The 20174-nt window shown below is 41.1% G+C and overlaps 1 long non-coding RNA gene across 2 annotated transcripts; it reads right to left on the bottom strand.

Annotated features, from left to right (window-relative positions):
- Position 1: 1 nt before the first annotated feature.
- On the bottom strand, positions 2 to 14266 carry LOC138789787 (uncharacterized). Of its 2 annotated transcripts, none has more exons than XR_011362797.1 (3): positions 14022 to 14266; positions 13059 to 13182; positions 2 to 41 (listed from the first exon to the last, which is right to left on the bottom strand). It is a non-coding gene; the product is annotated as an uncharacterized lncRNA (long non-coding RNA). The 2 variants fall into 2 exon arrangements; XR_011362796.1 differs by having other exon boundaries at positions 14147 to 14266.
- Between the last annotated feature and the right edge of the window lie 5908 nt (positions 14267 to 20174).

The following is a 20174-nucleotide window of genomic DNA, read 5'->3' as shown; positions in this document are numbered from 1 at the left end:
TAGGGATGGATATGTTGATTCACCATTCACCAAGGCAAAATCTGGAAAGAAACACAACAACAGTTATTTTCTCAAACTTTGTGCAAAAAATAGGACTTTAAAGCACTTTAGCATAGTATCATACAATGCATGTGGGGAAAAAGAAGAAGAACAATCTGAATTGCTACAAATTCAATATATGGAGTTGTTTAAAGAGGACCTCACAGCTATCCTGACTGTGTTTTTGTAAGTACATGTATTGCCCATGAAATAACTCAAGAGAATTGTCTTTTTCTAGAACTCTCTGGGTGTTACCAGTCTCCTTGTCAAAGGGGTGTTATCCCACATATTTTATATAGGCCATTTCACATTAGATATTTCAACTAATCCTCCAACATTATATACTCTGCAGGACCTGTGACAGAGATGCACAACCTGAAATTCATAGAACCCTACAGATGGAAGACATGCACGGCCAGTCTGATAGGCCTATTACACTGGTCGTTTAGAGGAGCAAACGAGCGCTCTCAGCGCTCGTTTGCTCCTCGTTCCCCGCTCGCTGCCGCCGCTATTCAACGCGGCTGCAGCGAGAGGGTGAGTGCGGGAGGGGGCGGCGGGGAGCTGCGTGGGGGGCCCATAGGATATAGCAGCGTCTGCTGCCGACGCTCCTATTCAACGGAGAGACGGCAGCAGATCACTGCTATATCAGTCGCTTGTTTTTCAACATGTTGAAAAACAAGCGACTGCAACGATCAGCCGACATGAACGATGTCGGCTGATCATTGCACTCTATTCCACGGGACGATTATCGTCCGTAGCGGCCGATATCGGCCGAATACGAACGATAATCGTTCCATGGAATAGGGCCTTGACTCTGCACTAAGCGTAACACATCAGAATTTCCTTGTATGTCTCTTTAAAGGTTTGCAAAACTGCTCAAACTCATTATTCAGGGTATGCAGTGACAATATGAAAATAGAATGGAATTATACTTTAAAATGCACTTCTCAGAAAAATACACACATAAATTACATTTACATATCTAGAACTATAGCATATTATATACTCTAGTTTTATCTACAGTCTAGATGACCCATAAAGCTTAGTCAGACGGTCACATGTCTGATTGGCTCATTTGGCTAAATAGTAGTCTGTTTCTAAAGATCCTTTTACATGGCCTGATATTTGGCCATAATGCTGCTTGTAGGGCATGATTGAGCGATTCATTGTACGCTCATTAAATACATTGTTATAGGCAGCACATGTCCTGTTTAAAAACAGAATGTGCTGCCGATAACAATAACCCCTGCAGTGATCTGTGATCGCTGCGCTCCTGTCACTGTCCAGTCCGGGACCCTACAGTGTGACCTATTTTTACTGCCTGCTGGATGTCCCTTACCTTCCTCCCAGCAGTCAGCTTGGCGATCAATGCATAGAGTCTGCCACAGGCAGCCTCAATGTAATGATCGCAGATAATACTGATCAGTGCTATGCTATGGCATAGCATAGATCAGTGTCAGTAATCTAATGTTAGGCTATGTTCACACTACGTATGAGTCCGGCTGTAGTTCGTACGCAGCCGTACATGTGCGGCTGAAAGTACAGCCGTGGGAAAAATAGACATGTGGCCGGATTGCGAACATGCGGGCGAACCGCGAACATATGCCCGTAGTAGAGTTATGCTTCCCTAGCTTGTTTCAAAGTGATCTGAAACAGGTTATTTACTTGGAAATCTTCGCCCAGCCCAATAAAACACACAGAACCTTTTGGATCTAAAAATCACGTTCAATTTGGCTAAAATAAGTACTCCATACGGGATCGCATGAAAATCCACGGCCGTGAGTTGGAACATTTCCGTCCTCAAACAATGGTCTTGTTCATTTTTCACGGCGCCGTATACGATCCGGCCGTAAGCTCATACGCAGTGTGCATTGTGCGGCCGTATATCGTATACTTTCAAGCGAACGCATCAACCTCAAAACTACGTGCTTATATTCGCGGTTCGCACTACGGCCTGACTCATACGTAGTGTGAACATAGCCTAAAAATTTTAAAATCCCCTGGGGGACTTAACAAATGTAAAATTAACAAAATGTAAAAAAAAAAAAAAAAAAAATGACATAGAGCAACACGTTTAAATTACCCCTTTTCCATTTTATAAATAAAACATATAAAAATAATAAAACAAATAAACATATTATATACTATAGCATGTGTAATTGTCAGATCTATTAAAATATAACAATATTGTTCCTGCACAGTGAACGGTGTAAACAAAAAGCTGAAAAAACACCAGTATTGATGATATTTTCTTACATTTTATATAAAAAAACTATAAAAAGTGGTCGATACGCCCCATCTATACATATATGGTACTAATAAAAACTAGAGATCATGGCGTACAGCCCTTTGGGTGAAAAAATAAAAGTGTTATAAGAGTCACAATAAGGCAATTTTAATCATAGCTACGTGCACCTCTTCATAAATCAGCAAACCGTCGGCACTGCAGGGACATTTAATAAATGTCCCCCATCATGTCAGTTTTATCGTTAAGTGCACTACGTAAACAAGGACACCCCCCCACACACACACTAAAATTGGCATTTTGAATTCTATTTTTTGTATTTTGAAGCCAAAGCCAGTTTCCCTTTATGACTTCCTGGCTTTGAGTATGTTCACACTGAGTAAATCAGGCGGAATTCCACGGCGGAACTCTCTGCTGTGGAATCCCGCCTGCCTCAGTGTGCCATTGCCTGTCTATAGGAGAGTGCGCGCTCCTCTACTGCTGCCCCTCTCTGCTCCAGGAAGTGCCATGTCTTGCAGAAAGCGGCGGCAGCAGAGGAGTGCAAGCTCTCCCACAGATAAGCAGTGTCAAACTGAGCCAGGCAAGATTCCGCCGCGGAATCCCGCCTGATTTACTCCGTATGAACATACCCTTTGGCTTTCATGATCTGTCAGATAAATCTCTCTGTGTAAAGACACCCTTAGAAGGTAAAGAGGAAAAAATGAAACTGCTAAATAAAAAAAAAAATTGTTGTGGTCCTTTAGGCTCTGTCCTTAAGAGGTTAAGGAGAGCCACCAAAATATTTAAGGCAGCTCTGTCTGTAACTTTAACAAGTGATAAGATTTGACTGTGGTGCTAATCTAATTGGAGGTGTTTTTTTCACTTGTTCAATGATAGTTACATCTTTGTCAGGCTGTTGTTAGAAGCAGATAACACACTGCGTACAGACTGCAGAATGGAAAAAATAATTGTATTCAAGAGTCACTAAAGTCGTACATCCTGTCTCACTTGAGTGGATTATTACTAACAGTGACTCACTTAGCATCAGGACACTTAACCTTAGAAAGATCATTTATAAATGTATTTTCTGCACCTTCTGATTTGTATCTCTATTTCTTAATGTCCACAGCATTTTAAACCTTCCATATCAGCCGCAATGTGCAAGTTGGTTACATGCTGGGTCAACCATTAGAACAGTTTGATATTTCTTGGACTATCTAAGTGATCTATCTTTTTAGTTATTGCAACTGCTGAAGCAAACTTAAAGTGAATGTACCATCAGGTACATTCGCTTTAAGTGCTGCACATGAATAGAATTGTGCCGGCATGGAGAAGCCTGTGGCACGGTCCTTTTTTTAACCGTGTCCCGGTCTATTACCGAGCACCAGCCCGGGCTGAATCACTGGAGGTGGGCCGCCCTGCCTTCAGTGGGAGGAAACCCTCTCCCCTCTGTGTCATAGGGCTGCGCAATCTGTTAGCCCTATACAAATAGATATTATTATTAGAGGGACAGGGGTTTCCTCCCACTCAGGGCAGGCCGGCCCGATTCCAGTGCTTCAGCCCGGGCAAGTGCTCGGTAATAGACCAGAGTTGTGCATGGGAACTGGGCCGCGGTTCAAAAAAAAGGACCGTGGCACCAGCTTCCTCACACAGAGCCCGTTCTATTCATGTGCAACACTTAAAGTGAATGTACCTGATGGTACATTCACTTTAAAATAGCATGACACACAGGACCCAGCTGGATAGGCAGGTGACACGTAGTGCTTTTTTGTTCCCTTACTGAGAATTTATAGCCTATTTTAGGTTTAATCTCACTTAATTTAATGATTGCTTTAGAAAATTATCCATATTACATCCAAAAAACCTTCATCTCATATCAAAAAACATTTTTCCATTTGAATGCCATTAAAGGGGTACTGCAGCGTTTAACATTTATTCACTAAATAACACACTTGACATGGCAGAGGGGGGCCGGCATGAGGAAGGGCTAGAGCGGTCTGGCCAGCCTCCCGAAGATGACATCGTTGACAGCAATTGAGTAAGTATAATGACAGCAATTAAGTAAGTATAATACACCACACTTCTGGGGTGGGGGGAACACGGGGAAGGGGGTCATTCACTTAAATAACACACATTACAAAGTTGTATAACTTTGTAATGTGTGTTATTTAGCGAATAAATGTTAAACGCCGCACTACCCCTTTAAATTCAACTTAAAAAAATCTGTCAGTTCATAAGTTGTTTAATATTACATCTGTAATTACAGATGTAAAATTATGTGTACAGGGGTTTCTTGAAACATTTTTTGACATTGTTTATGACTCCAAAATGGCGGATTTCCAAATTTCATATTAAAGAGGAATTCCCATGAAACATCAAAACATCAGGCAGGCAATATCAAACAAATAAACTCACCCGTCCCCATGCCTCTCTTGCGCCGCTCCCAGGTCTTGTTGACCAGCGCCAGATGTCATCTTAGGCTGGAAACCGGATATGTCACATGCCTGGCTCTTCCAGCTGCAGCGCATGGCCCTGATGAGTGACTGCCCACTCAGCCAGTTAGTGAGCAATCGCTCATCAGGTACATGAAGAGTTGCAAGACACTTGCGGCTGTGAATGGGACCCGGAAGTGGCGCTATGGGGCAGAAGGATAGGTAAGTTTACTTTTTATTCTTTTCTTACCCACCCCTGCCAGTCTGACCCCCCTGCCTGCCTGACAATGACGGTTGCTTTCCTGTGGCGCAAAGTCATTCCAATGATCCATTCGAATCCCACTGGTGTCTACATCACAGCTCTTCTGACCCCTCTTCTTTCCCCAGGGCTTCTGAAGACCAAAAGTTAGTGTCTTTACTGCATCTCTATCAGAGTGCTCTCATAGCGATACAGTGAAGACACTGACTTCTGGCCTTTTTAGATGTGGGACAGCTGAAGAAGAGGTCATAGGGCGCCAGCTGGATTTAAACAATGTTGTAGCACTGGAATGGTGTTGCGCCATGTGAAAGTGATCATCATAGGTGCTGGGGGGCAAATAAAAGAAAAACAGAGTGCTTTTTTAAGTCATGTATATTGAAAGATGGGGCCTTCATGGATTAGTTTCTCCAACACATTCCAGAAACGCTCGATCATATTGACCTCAAGGGAATTTGGAAGCCAAGTCAACACCTTGAATTTTGTCATGTACCTAAAACTATTCCTGCACAATATTACAAAATGGCAGGGGGCATTACCCAGTTATGTTCAATGATAGTTACATCTTTATCAGGCTGTTGTTAAAAGCAGATAACACACTGCGTACAGACTGCAGAATAAAAAAATGTATTGTATTCAAGGATTACTAAAGTTGTACATCCTGTCTTACTTGAGTGCAGGACCCATAGTGCACCTTTCCCAAGTAGCAGTACACATGCATTCATCTGTCCACATGGTGGCCACTTTTATTTTAGTTGTTCCATGCACCCATGCTCGTTGTGGGTACCTTGGGCAATGGACCGGTGTTTGCACTGAAACTAGTAGAATGTTGTCCCTCTAGACCAGGGCTTCTGAATTCCAGTCCTCAGGCCTCATCAACAGGTCATGTTTTGAGGATTTCCTTAGTATTTCACAGGTGATATAATTATACTCAGTGCATCAGGTATTCTCACAGGTGTCCTTTGTATGGGATATCCTCAAAACATGACCTATTGGTGAGGCCCGACGACTGGAATTGAGAAGCACTGCTCTAGATCTATCCGCAGCCAAGAAGAGTGATGGAACTATTGTGCTAGTGCACGGTGTTACCGACCTGTTGGCTTTCAACAGTTATTTCAGCATGACTTCTGCTTTGGGACTACACGCATGCCACAGATATTAGGTAGACTATTTCTAGTATTTGCGTTTTAGTGGCTTTTCTATTGTAGACTGCTGGATACCTGCCATGATAATTACAAAATTAAACATTGTCAATACTGCCTACTACTGATGTTTATGAGACCGGCCATCACTGTGTGACAAAAAGATTTAGTGTATTTGAATACACGGTATTCCCCAATAGGGAAGTTTATAACTGGAATATCATTTGAAGTGCTGGATGTAGCACACACACACACACACACATATATATATATATATATATATATATATATATATGTACTGCATATATACACTTTACTTAAACTTGGGAATATGTCATTGTCACTAGATAATAAATGTTATTTATTTAATGTTATGGTTGTCCGGTGTACTGTATATTATATTCTATGCCAGTGCTTCTCAAACTTTTTCTATGGGAGCCTCACCTAATAGACTAAATAAAGCCTGGGCCTCACCAGACTGATCAAGAAGATGCTGGGCCTCACCAAGCAAAGATAAAAAACTATTGCTCAGTCTACCCTTCATTTGTCTTCTAACCTCTGTATAACATTAAATAAGCACAAAATGAGTCAATAATGTTCCTTAATGGTGCGTTCACACCTACAGGATCTGCAGCTGATTTTCTGCAGCAGATTTCATTTAAATAACTGAACGCAGCATCAAATCTGCTGCAGATCTGCTGCAGATCTGCTGCAGATCCTGTAGGTGTGAACGCACCCTAACCAGAGATTTAGGGAAAGAACTGTGCCGATAATAGTCACTTTTGTGAATACTGACTCCTCAGCTGTGCCTCACCAACAACTGGGGGGTGCCTCACAGTTTGAGAAGCACTGTTCTATGCTGCACATCAAATAAATCCTCTATCCTACACATCATCTTCTAGCAAATGTTATGCCAGTAAAGAGTTTAGCTGTAGCATACATCTCACTTACAGAATACCAGGATCTCATTGATTGTATTGTTCTCATATTGTGTATAGAAATGTAGTATGGGAGATTGCACGGCTCTATTAGACAATGAGTCCATGTAAAGTATTTGTACCGGAGTCCTAGACAACTGTTGCAGCCATGTATATTCAGCCTCCTGCAGAAAGACAGCTCCTCCGCATGAGATAATCGCCCTTTGTTATGGGGTTGGCAGAGTTTTGTATAACAGCGGTTGGGGAGTATAAAACATAGAATTAAAAGTCAGGAGCCAACTAGCGGATTGTCTTCTGTTTGCAAAGCTTCCCTCCTCTTTATTTTTTAATCTCCTTTTCTTTATTTTCTTAGACGGTAACAATCTATATTTAATACAAGAAACTTTCTACTTCATCCTGGGATTCCAACCCTGGTCGCCGACATTCCAATACATCTCTATGAGGAGCAGGGGCGTAACTAGACATGGCTGGGCCCCATAGCAAACATTTGATTGGGGCCCCCCCCCCCCGACTGACCACTAAACAGTCAAGTGAAGTCATAACTACATAACTGCTAGCTCTGGTCAGGAGTGCTTGCAGTTAAAGGGACATTTGCAAAACTTAGGAGACCAGCAGGGCCACCCGTGCTGCAAATGATGACGGCTCAGGGGGCCCAGTGTATTGCAGGAGCAGGCCATGGGGGCCCCTTATGCGGCGGGCCCCATAGCAGCCGCTATGGCTGCTATAGTGGTAGTTACGCCCCTGATGAGGAGCCTTGTTATGGTGAAAAGGCAAACCCTTAGGGGGACATTTATCATTTTCACCTTATATTATTATATTTAGTCAAATATTTCGAAATATTCACAAGTTGGTTCATAAATCACCTGCCATAGCTTCCCTGGCGCTACATATTATACTGTAGGTATTCATGAATTGACCTGCTATAGTGGTAGTTACGCCCCTGATGAGGAGCCTTGTTATGGTGAAAAGGCAAACCCTTAGGGGGACATTTATCATTTTCACCTTATATTATTATATTATTATATTTAGTCAAATATTTCGAAATATTCACAAGTTGGTTCATAAATCACCTGCCATAGCTTCCCTGGCGCTACATATTATACTGTAGGTATTCATGAATTGACCTTAGTTAGGAGAGTTCCGCTACCCTGGGACTGGAGTACAGATGCGAATAAATCTGCGGATATTCCAAAATTCGCAGATGATAAATCACAGCTAAGAAAATTCTTAAGAATAACCACGCCCACATAAGTCAAGAAGGAAAGAAACAGGTATAAGTTGTCATATTCACACATACACCGAGCTACACTGTTTAGTAAATCTGACGAAGGTCTGTGCACATCACGCATACGCCAAAAATTGCCAAGGAGCACAAGGTACACTGCTTGATACATGTCCCCCTTAGTGTTATCCCCACATCTAAGCTTATTTAACCCTTGCTGATCTGTTTCTATAATAATCATATTGCAATGGGATATGACAGGAACTCAGCTGTGCAAACATTGCTCTACATGTGCCAGTGCAAGTGGAAAGTTGGCAGCCATTGACCAAGTTGGTAGCAAAAGAACACATACTAGTATATTAAATAGCAATTCCAGGATCCCTATAGACCACAGTCACAGATGCCTTATGGCTGGAAACAATTCATTGCTACATTGGGATTTGTCTTACTGCTTGTGTTTTATGTGCTGTCAGAACTTCAAGCACTAAGCATAAAATGGGATGTATGGGTCTGTTCATCCTGAGCCTCCTGGTAAGCCAAAAACAGCAGCAGAAACACACAAACCTCTCTCCTGTCCTTATAGCTTCTTTCAATCTATTAGTGCAGGTAAAGGCTACAGGCTTCACAAGTTTTGGGCCATTTTTTTTCTAAAAAAAAAGTTAAGGATATCAAGGTAAAGGATGTACAGCAGGGGTCTAACTATTTTATGGATACCTAACTACTACATGGGGGCGCAAGGGGGACATAACTTTGGAGGTACATTACTATGGATGCACAGTAGTTAATACTGATGCCTTGCAGTACTGGGGTCCTGGTTTCAATTCCCACCAAGCAAAAAATATTTGTGTGGGTTTCCTCTGGGTATTCTGGTTTCCTCCCTCATCCAAAACATACAGATACTGTAGCTGAATTTACATTATAAGTCCTAATGGGGACAGGAACTGATTTGACTGATTTGAGTGCAAATCACTGCAGAGTAGGTTGCTGCTGCAATAATAATAATAATTATTATTATTATTATTATTATTATTAATATTAGGGCACAAGGGAGGCCCAACTACTATATTGGGGCACAGAGGGACCTAACTACTATATGGCGGCACTGTTACTCTGCAAAGGAATTTGGGGGCATTATTATTGAAAGAGGGCAGAGTTGGAATATTATTTTTCAATGGAAGTACTTTTAGGTCATTATTTGTAAAAAGTATCAAATAAGAGCGGAACGCACAGTTGGGGCAATATAAGTGAGGACATTATTACTATATGGTACACTAAAGGAAGCACCATACATTGCAGAGTGGCGTCCCAGTTGGAAGAAGTCATCATGGTGGACAGATGCAGAAGAAAATGGAAAGGGAAATACTCTGAATACTCAGAGAAGACGTCACCTGTGAGTCAGTGGAGCTGCAGAGCTCTTATATAACACTAGCATCTACCACTGTATGGGGGTTATATTGGTGTGTAAAAAGGTCCAGCAATCACAGCTTCTTGAAAAACAATATGTTCTTTGATTAAAGCATTACAAAAACATGTGAAAAACAAAATAAGTCAGCTAAAAAACACGCCAAGGTGTTGCGAGGCTAGCTGCCTCTTAATCATTGCAAATGTGAACTGTTCATAACTAGAGATGAGGGAACTGGGTTCGGGTCGATCCGAACTCGAACGATCGTTTTTTGATTAGCGAGGGCTGCTGAACTTGGATAAAGCTCTAAGGTTGTCTGGAAAACATGGATACAGCCAATGACTATATCCATGTTTTCCACATAGCCTTAGGGCTTTATCCAACTTCAGCAGCCACCGCTAGTCAAATACTGAAAGTTTGGGTTCGGATCGACTTGAGCATGCTCGAGGTTCGCTCATCTCTATTCATAACACTCTTTTAAGTTTAAGTTTTTAAGTTGCAGTGTGTAGCGCCCTAGTCCCAGGAATGCCTCCCAATCAAGTGGGGGGGGAGCACCTGATTCAAGTAAGCCACACAACCTGCTTACATCAAACACAGCAGCAATATAAACACACTTTACAAGAGAAAAAAACATAAACAAGAAAATAATAAGCAAAAATAATCTAGTATATATACATAAGGTCAGTTTTATAGTTTAACCCTTTAGGGAATCTATTATCTAGAGTAAGTATCCACAGGGCTTCCCTTTTTACGTAGCAGTAATGTCCAGTCCCCGCCCTGTCTGGGTCTACTCACTCTCTCTATTGCCTAAGACTATCTACATTACCATCATGATGCTCTACAAAATGTTTGGAAAAACCAGATAAAGATTTATTAGTTCTAAAATGAGAATGTGTTCTTATATCAGTAAGGTGCTCTCCAATGCAAGTTTTCAGCTTACGTGTACTAGAACCCACGTATTGGAGATCACAGGTGACACAGTGTGCTATGTAAGCTGTATGAGTGGTATTACAGTTAATAAATGAATTTATCCAAAAAGTACGGGGTGAGCTGATATTTTTGATTTTTTATATTGGTCTGTACCATAGATACAGTATATGTGGTCATGGTTTATAGGGGTTATTTAGCACTGTTAATAAGTGCAGGACTTTATTATGCAGAGACACACTGTTGTATATACTGTGCTGACAAAACATTTATGGGTAGACATTTTATAATAAACTAATATTCAGATAAGGGGGTTTAGCTTTGGGTGTCATGCCCCTAATCTTTTTAAATCCTAGAAACACCCTTGGTTCATACAGGTTACATTTACAGCTGTAATTGTTTGGCTGTAAAATAGCAAGGCACTTCTTTAACGTCACTTATGTGGCAAAATGTGGATGTATTTTGGAAAGTAATTTATTATGTAGTTTATGACTTAATTGGCCTCCATTCGAAGCAAGAATGAATAGAATGAAAGTGAGGGAGCTCACACTAAATATCAAAGAAACAGCTAGGTGTGCAGCTAAGTGTCCACTATATACATCTACAGCAAAAAAACAGCTGGACACTATAAATTAGCGCACACTACTAAATATATGAAAAAAATATATACAAGCTTTATTTATATCATGATTCAAAAACACGGAACAACATAAGAAACTTCACATTAAAAAAACATATGGGTATATGCAAGAACTGAACTTAGGGATATAATGCTCCCTAAGGGTCCTATTCCACCGGACGATTATCGTTTGCATAATCGTTAACGATTAACGATCTCAAACGACCGCTATTGCGAAAGACCTGAAAACGTTCACTCATTTCCATGGAACGATAATCGTTACTTATGATCGTAATTGCGATCGTTTTTTCTTCGCTATTTATTCTCTAATGCGTTCGCATCTATTGCGAACGACCGAACGATGTCTTATTCAATGCGAACGATTTGCAAACGTTTTGCGAACGAGCAACGATAAAAATAGGTCCAGGTCTTATATAGCGATCAAAGATTTCTCGTTCGGTCGTTAATCGTTAACTGCATTTCAACCGAACGATTATCGTTTAGATTCGAACGATTTAACGATAATCTGAACGATAATCGTCCGGTGGAATAGGGCCCTTACTCACCCAGACAATCAAACAAAATCAAAGTAGTTCCACATGATTACATATAACATACACTGTGCGACTGGCTTCCGTATAAACCAATAAGACCTCCTAAATAAACAGGTGTATAGATAAATAGTACAATAGTTTATAAAAATTAGTACAAAAATATCATATATAAAGTAAGTGCCTATTGTGCAATCCACTCAGTAAACTGATAACCTCTCCTACATAAAGTGCAAACAGGCCAGAAAAAAGTGAAGGAAGCCAAGTCATATACTTCACAGAAAATCCTCAATAACTTTTGGTATCATGAGAACAGATGCCCTGGCAAGGACCCAACGTGTGTCGTCACACCCCATTCAAAACAATTGAAAGCAGGCATTTTCTATGATATAAAAGGCTTTTTTTATAGCCCAAAAAACGGTAGGAAATATGTCCAACATGTAACCAATACGTAATAAATACGTAATAATTTTTAAAACCTTTTTTTAAAAAACAACCTTTTTTTTTGCCATTTTGCCTCAGAAAAACAGTGCACCCACTTGGCCAAAATGAACAGTCTATCATCTATAACCCCACCTGGATAACATTCTAACAAACCGTTAGCTTTTGGCAGTATGAGGTCATGTGGCATTTGTATATCTAAATGCAAACAAGAATGTTTCCATTTACTGACAGTGAACAGAGATCTTAAAAGTAGTGAGGAATTAAAACACAAAGAATACAGAACATTATATTATAATATGAAACACAGGAAACCCCTTTAAAATGAAGAAACATTACAAAAGAGGGTGACTAAGGCTGGGTTCATACTGCGTTTTTGCAGTCCGTTTAACTGATCTGTTTTTAAATGATTACTTAGCGTACACAAAAACATGGTCAGCCACATTTTTCTGTACGCTAAAAAAAAGTTTAAAAAAAACACATCCATTTTGATCCATTTTTTTTTTTATAATGGAAGTCAATGAAAAAACTGGATCCAGACGCATTATACACAATTGCATCCATTTTTGCATGCATTTGTTTCCCTAAAACATATGCATTAAACAGAGTGCAAAAACACTGTCTGAACCCAACCTAAGGGACCTATAATATAACTCTGATAGCCAAAGATTCTGTCCATAACCAGCATCTGAACTATGGAATAAGAATTGGTTCCATGGTTTCAATTATCGCCCTTTAACACAAACGTTATTGATTTTGCGGAGAGGCCGTCCATTCCAGCTCATTCTCCAGTCTCTCTGATGACATACTGCCTCATAAATACTTTAACAGGCTTTGACTGGAGGCCTCATGACACACTTCCTACCTGCACGTAGTGACAGCGCCACTTAAATCGGCTCCAGCTAATTAAACACAGCGCTGTGGTTCATGCATATCATAGAGGAGGCTCGTTTGACTCCTCTCCTGGAGGGCTCCTGACAGCCCGGATCCTAAAGGCAATGGAGACACACTAAATGTCAGGACCATTTGCTTGTTAATTAGAGATCTTTCAACTCATCATCATTTGAGGTTTGGGAAAGCTGTTTGCAGACAAGTCGTTTGATCTCTGACTCTCAAGTCATAGTCAGGTTATGTGTTGGTGATATACAGGTGACTTAGGTAGAGGAATATTAATTAACCTGGCCGACTAAGATGACTCAGGCCACATCACTTTTTATGAGAATATTTTAGACTAGACAGAAGTGTAGCAATAACATGCCCTGTATGATTTATTAGGAACTTTTACCCATTTACAAGGATGGGTCTTTTACCCATTTACAAGGATGGGTAACCACAATGAAGAACAGCCATGCGACAAAGCTCTTTGCTGAAACATGGTTCCCAGAAATACCTATGTGGTGATCCGGGGCAGCTTGTTGGGAGTAGTAGTTATTAATAGTAGATTTAGCCCAGTTAGTCAATGGCCAGATGTTATGTCACGGTTATGGCACGAGGGGAGCTGACTAACTGACGGGCATCTGTCCAAGCGGGCCCCGCTACACCACACAATTCTTCGTTGTCCTTAGTCAAGGCATCAATAATCAAACCAATGCCAGGGTTCAGAAACAACGGTAGTTGTATATTTATTAACTCGGTGGTTACTAATAGCAACAGTCTTTCTCTGGACGCAACCAAGATTGAAGCAAACTTAAATATAACTGATAATAGTAGTTGATGCTGCAATAGGCCGTGGTGTAGTAGTGTTACTTTGAGTGAGGGACAACTGAATGATGGGCGTAGTAGTCTCAGGAGTATAATGCTGGGTAAACAGGCTGAATAGGATACTTGCTGTTAACAATGATGAAGCGACTGTGACTGGAAACGACGCCCAGATCTTAGATAAATATGATAATTGAAGAGTCAGGATGATCTGGACTAGACAGGAATACTTAAGACCAGCAATAAATAGGATACCGCAGGGTTGTGGCGTCTCTTCTTGAGGAGACACAGGAAAACACGTCCTTCCCCCTTGTAGGTAGAGGGAAGTCTCTAGAAAAAGGGGTGTGACCAACTGATCCCAGCCAGAGCTCAACAGCTGTTATGGTTACTATGGCAGCCGGGGAGGTCACATGATACCAGGCCAGTTGCATCATCATACTACTAACCAACAAATAAACCAATATGTATGAGACATATGAGTAATACCAAACTTGAACACTGGGGGTGACATAACACTAACCGTTTGTAGTGGCCATTATTCCTTTCAAAACAGATACAGTCAGAATATAAATAAATACAGATACAGACTTATAATAAGGGAAAAATCTTCCGTTCTGGGCCACTACACCTATAGTTTAATTCATGGTCATGGCAAGTCTTAAAGGGCGATGGTAAGTCCCATTCAGAGGATTCCCTCTTCACACCCTTATAATACATTAGGATATTTATTTTTACTAATACTATTACTATTTTTACATTTGAGATTGTGTTCTTTTATCCAATTTCTACACAAAGTGCTTAAGAGGATTTAGTCTGTCAGAAGCCATCTCTGAAAATAGAATACATTTTATAAATGTATATTAGTTGAAAATACCATTTGTTTTAATATTTATATGATGCTTTCATCTTCCATAGTTGTTTTTAACAATAGAGGACTCACATACAGTATGCAGCAGGGCTGATTCTAGTTTTTAGCTGCCTGAGGCGAAACCTAAAATGGTGCCACCCCACTGCTCCACCAAACCCTTCCCTGGCGTATTAAAAATCAAAAGTAAGTAAGGTGTGTGTGTAAATATGTGTATAATAATAAGGGCATAAATACACACAATCCGGCACCACCATAAATCTAGCATTGCCTTCCATCCTTGGTAAGAACAAGACAGAAAAAGTTGCAAAGTTCCCAATTCCACAAGTGTGTAAACAATTCTTCAATCTTTATCGTTTCTCCAAGAATAAAGCCCCCCCCCCCCGATACACTGACACATGACTTTGAAGCAGAACAGGTGTAGGTGCAGAAGCAGAGTAACCACCAAGCCCACTCTAGTACTTAAACAGGCAAACTGTTTACTGAAAATTTAGTGCAATACAAAAATATAGAAACTTGGCAATAAGGAGCAAAAGAAGAAATAATTTCTTTCACACAGTGGACAACACAGATCACTTGAGCTAAGTGTTGACGAACAATGGATATATAAACCACAGATTTTTTTCACTTCATTCAGAGTGCCACAGTGATTTTCTATTTATATATATATATATATATATATATATATATATATATATATATATTTTATTATTTTCTAGACTTGGGCTTGACATGTAGATTAGGTTAAGTTACTGTAGGTTAGGCTTGTAGTGGACTTGTGAGAAGGGTAGATGGCTACCAAGGGGACCTTGCCTGAGAAGTAGCAGAACTCTGTCAGAGTGACTTGACTGAAGAACACTTGATTGAAGAGATACCTGTACTCATGGTTTGGAGAATACTGCCTCTTGCCAGAGAGATCACAGAGTGCAAGTTCAGGTAGCACGGGCCCTTCACACAACCGTGTGTAGCTAGCCGCTCAGCTAGCGCTTTTCTGAAATGAAGAGAGAAGGCTCAGATTTGCCCTTTCTCTCTGCCATATGCCTGCCATATCCCCTGCTCATCTGATAGGTGGGCAGAGGGAGGTGCGGCAAGGGGGGAGGAGGCGTGGCCTCTTCCCTTACCTGATTTATCATGATTTATGCTTTCTCACAGGCATAAATCATGATACAAAACTACAGACGTATATTTGCTCTGCATCTTTACTAAGAGGTATGTAAACCTCTTATTAAAGGGAATCTGTCTGCTCCCAGACCCTATCTAAGGTGCTCACAGTGTGCTGTAGCTTACAGTCCCTTATTTTTCTGTGCAGTGGATTATGCACAATCTCACATCTACTACTGTAATGAAGTGTCAAAGAGGAGTTGTTTGTGCCACACTCTGGCCGCCTCACCACTCCTTCCTCCTCCCTCTTCTTCATGAATATTCAGTGCTGCCCGGCCTCTTTCTCGCTCAGCTGTCAGCCAGTCTCTCTGATTGCAGATCAGTCTTCTGTAGACAGTTTATGTCTGAAAGAATCTCTGACCGCAAATGGACATGAAATAGAGGTCTTTGTTTTGTTTTTCTCATTATTGTATCATTGTTAAGGCTATGTTCACACACAGTATTTTTGCTCATTATTTTTGTGTGGATAGCAGCCATTTAATAGCAAATAATGATTGCTTATTACTGGTATTTCAAAACAATGGCTTATATTTGCCATAAAATGACGGCCATCCACTCAATTTCACCAGTGTTTCTATAGTCTTTCTATGTTTTCAATCCACTCCTGGTTTTGGTTGCAAAATACTGACCAAAATACTGAGCAAAATGCTGTGGGCAACCATAGCCTTAAAAATTATACAATAATCAGAAAAAATACAGACCTATATTTTATTTCCATCAGAGGATTTGAACCAGAGAATGAATTGCTACCAGGTCTGTAGACAGGAGAGTTACCCCTAGACCACAGCTCCAACACATTTGGGTGGAGAGATTCAACTACATCTGAGTGATTTTTTTTTTAGATATAAACTGCCTACAGAGGACTGATCTGCAATCACAGCTGAGCGAGCAGGATGCCGGGAAGCATCATGAAGAGGATGGAGGGGAAGGAGTGGTGAGGTGTGTAAGAGTGTGGCAAAAATAACTCTTCTTTGCCTCATAATTACAGTAGGAGACGAGATTGTGCATAATCCACTGCACGGAAAATTACCAAAAGTCATCATGCTTACTAGGGGACTGCAAGCAACAGCACACTATCAGCACCTTAGGTAGGGCTGGGAAGCTTACAGATTCCCTTTAAATCTGGCCGAGAAAAAGTGGGCGAGGCTTCATAAATGTCTCCCCAAAGTACCTGATTACAGGTGTTCTAGGAACAGTAGTGGCACATCTGCTCTGGGACACTACACAAGAGTAAATGCATTTTAATTATTCATGGTGATCTTATTCATGGTCATACTACCATTATATCATTACACCTTGTGCTCCATTTAAAGGGGTAGCGTTCACTTGTGTAATAATGTCTGAAGCATATAACAATACATGCAGAGTTTTTGCTGTCCTGACTTCCATGCATTCTATGTGTGTGTCCCGCTATCATTTGCGGCAAGGGATGGAGGAGGCGTGGCCTCCTTCCTCACCTGATTTATCATGCCTTCTCACAGGCATAAATCATGATACAAAAGTACAGATGTAGATTGGCTCTGCAGAGCCTGTGCCAGTTGCAGGGCTGGCTGGCTTTACTTAGCGGAAAGTACGCCTCTTATTAAAGCTGGCTGAGAAAAGTGGGCGAGGCTTCATAAATGTCTCCCCAAAGTACCTGATTACAGGTGTTCTAGGAACAGTAGTGGCACATCTGCTCTGGGACACTACACAAGAGTAAATGCATTTTAATTATTCATGGTGATCTTATTCAAGGTCATACTACCATTTTATCATTACACCTTGTGCTCCATTTAAAGGGGTAGCAATCACTTGTATAGTGATGTCTGAAGCATATAACAATACCTGCAGAGTGTTTGCTGTCCTGACTTCCATGCATTCTATGTGTGTGTGTCCCACTATCATTTGCAGGTCATGGGATCAAGTCAATGGTGTGTAACAGACAGTATGTATAGTATGGCCTGATATTGAGAAGGAAGCGAGTGCCAACCTGTCAACTCAGTGCTCGCTTCTTCCTCCTCATTCCCCACTTGCTTGTCTGTGTTTTTACATGCAGAGACAGCGAGCGGCAGGAAATCGGGGGGCGACGTGGGTAGCTGCAGGTTGGCATTGAAGAGAGCGGTGGTCTGACCCCTACGGACTATTGTGATTGCGTCAATAGGTCATGTTTAAAGACAACGATCGGCCACCATTTTGCTTGTCGACTGATCATTGCCTTTTATGCTGCGTTTACACGGACCGATTATCATGCGAATTCGATCGAATTTCGAACGATAATCGTACGTGTAAACGCAGCAAACGATCAAACGACGAGCGAGAAATTGTTCATTTTGATCTTTCAACAACATTTGAGATTGTGTTCTTTTATCCAATTTCTACACAAAGTGCTTAAGAGGATTTAGTCTGTCAGAAGCCATCTCTGAAAATAGAATACATTTTATAAATGTATATTAGTTGAAAATACCATTTGTTTTAATATTTATATGATGCTTTCATCTTCCATAGTTGTTTTTAACAATAGAGGACTCACATACAGTATGCAGCAGGGCTGATTCTAGTTTTTAGCTGCCTGAGGCGAAACCTAAAATGGTGCCACCCCACTGCTCCACCAAACCCTTCCCTGGCGTATTAAAAATCATAAGTAAGTAAGAGGTGTGTGTAAATATGTGTATAATAATAAGGGCATAAATACACACAATCCGGCACCACCATAAATCTAGCATTGCCTTCCATCCTTAGTAAGAACAAGACAGAAAAAGTTGCAAAGTTCCCAATTCCACAAGTGTGTAAACAATTCTTCAATCTTTATCGTTTCTCCAAGAATAAAGCCCCCCCCCCCCCCCCCCCCCCGATACACTGACACATGACTTTGAAGCAGAACAGGTGTAGGTGCAGAAGCAGAGTAACCACCAAGCCCACTCTAGTACTTAAACAGGCAAACTGTTTACTGAAAATTTAGTGCAATACAAAAATATAGAAACTTGGCAATAAGGAGCAAAAGAAGAAATAATTTCTTTCACACAGTGGACAACACAGATCACTTGAGCTAAGTGTTGACGAACAATGGATATATAAACCACAGATTTTTTTCACTTCATTCAGAGTGCCACAGTGATTTTCTATTTATATATATATATATATATATTTTTTTTTTTTTTTTTTCTAGACTTGGGCTTGACATGTAGATTAGGTTAAGTTACTGTAGGTTAGGCTTGTAGTGGACTTGTGAGAAGGAACAGTTCTAGGAACAGTAGTGGCACATCTGCTCTGGGACACTACACAAGAGTAAATGCATTTTAATTATTCATGGTGATCTTATTCATGGTCATACTACCATTTTATCATTACACCTTGTGCTCCATTTAAAGGGGTAGCAATCACTTGTATAGTGATGTCTGAAGCATATAACAATACCTGCAGAGTGTTTGCTGTCCTGACTTCCATGCATTCTATGTGTGTGTCCCACTATCATTTGCAGGTCATGGGATCAAGTCAATGGTGTGTAGCAGACAGTATGTATAGTATGGCCTGTCAACTCAGTGCTCGCTTCTTCCTCCTCATTCCCCACTTGCTTGTCTGTGTTTTTACATGCAGAGACAGCGAGCGGCAGGAAATCGGGGGGCGACGTGGGTAGCTGCAGGTTGGCATTGAAGAGAGCGGTGGTCTGACCCCTACGGACTATTGTGATTGCGTCGATAGGTCATGTTTAAAGACAACGATCGGCCACCATTTTGCATGTCGACTGATCATTGCCTTTCATGCTGCGTTTACACGGACCGATTATCATGCGAATTCGATCGAATTTCGAACGATAATCGTACGTGTAAACGCAGCAAACGATCAAACGACGAGCGAGAAATTGTTCATTTTGATCTTTCAACAACTTCTCAAATCGTTGTTGATCGTTTGCAAAAAATTCGCAGGTCATTCCGTGTGAACAGTCGTTCGCCGATTTAACCAATGTGTGAGATAGGCTTAAGCGATCGCAAAACGAACGCAAAACAAATTTTCCGTATGGTATAGCGTACCGTCTAAACTCTGATCGTTATGAAAAAAATTGTTACTCCAACGTCGTTAATCGTACGGTCGGGCAAATTATCGTTTCGTGTCAATGTAGCCAGGGCCGGCGTCAGCACCTGGCATACTCGGGCAAGTGCCGGGGCCCATGGCCACCCAAGGAGCCCCCGACACTTGCCCAAGCAGTGAGACAGACGCCCGCCGCATCACCGACCCCCGGGGGAGCGGGTGCTGCCGACCCCAAGTCCGGGGGAGGGCTGG

This window comes from Dendropsophus ebraccatus, chromosome 4 (genome assembly GCF_027789765.1).
Source record: "Dendropsophus ebraccatus isolate aDenEbr1 chromosome 4, aDenEbr1.pat, whole genome shotgun sequence".
Lineage (NCBI taxonomy): Eukaryota > Metazoa > Chordata > Amphibia > Anura > Hylidae > Dendropsophus > Dendropsophus ebraccatus.
The sequence above is the reverse complement of the archived record's forward strand: the minus strand, read 5'-3'. Positions and strand labels throughout refer to the sequence as shown.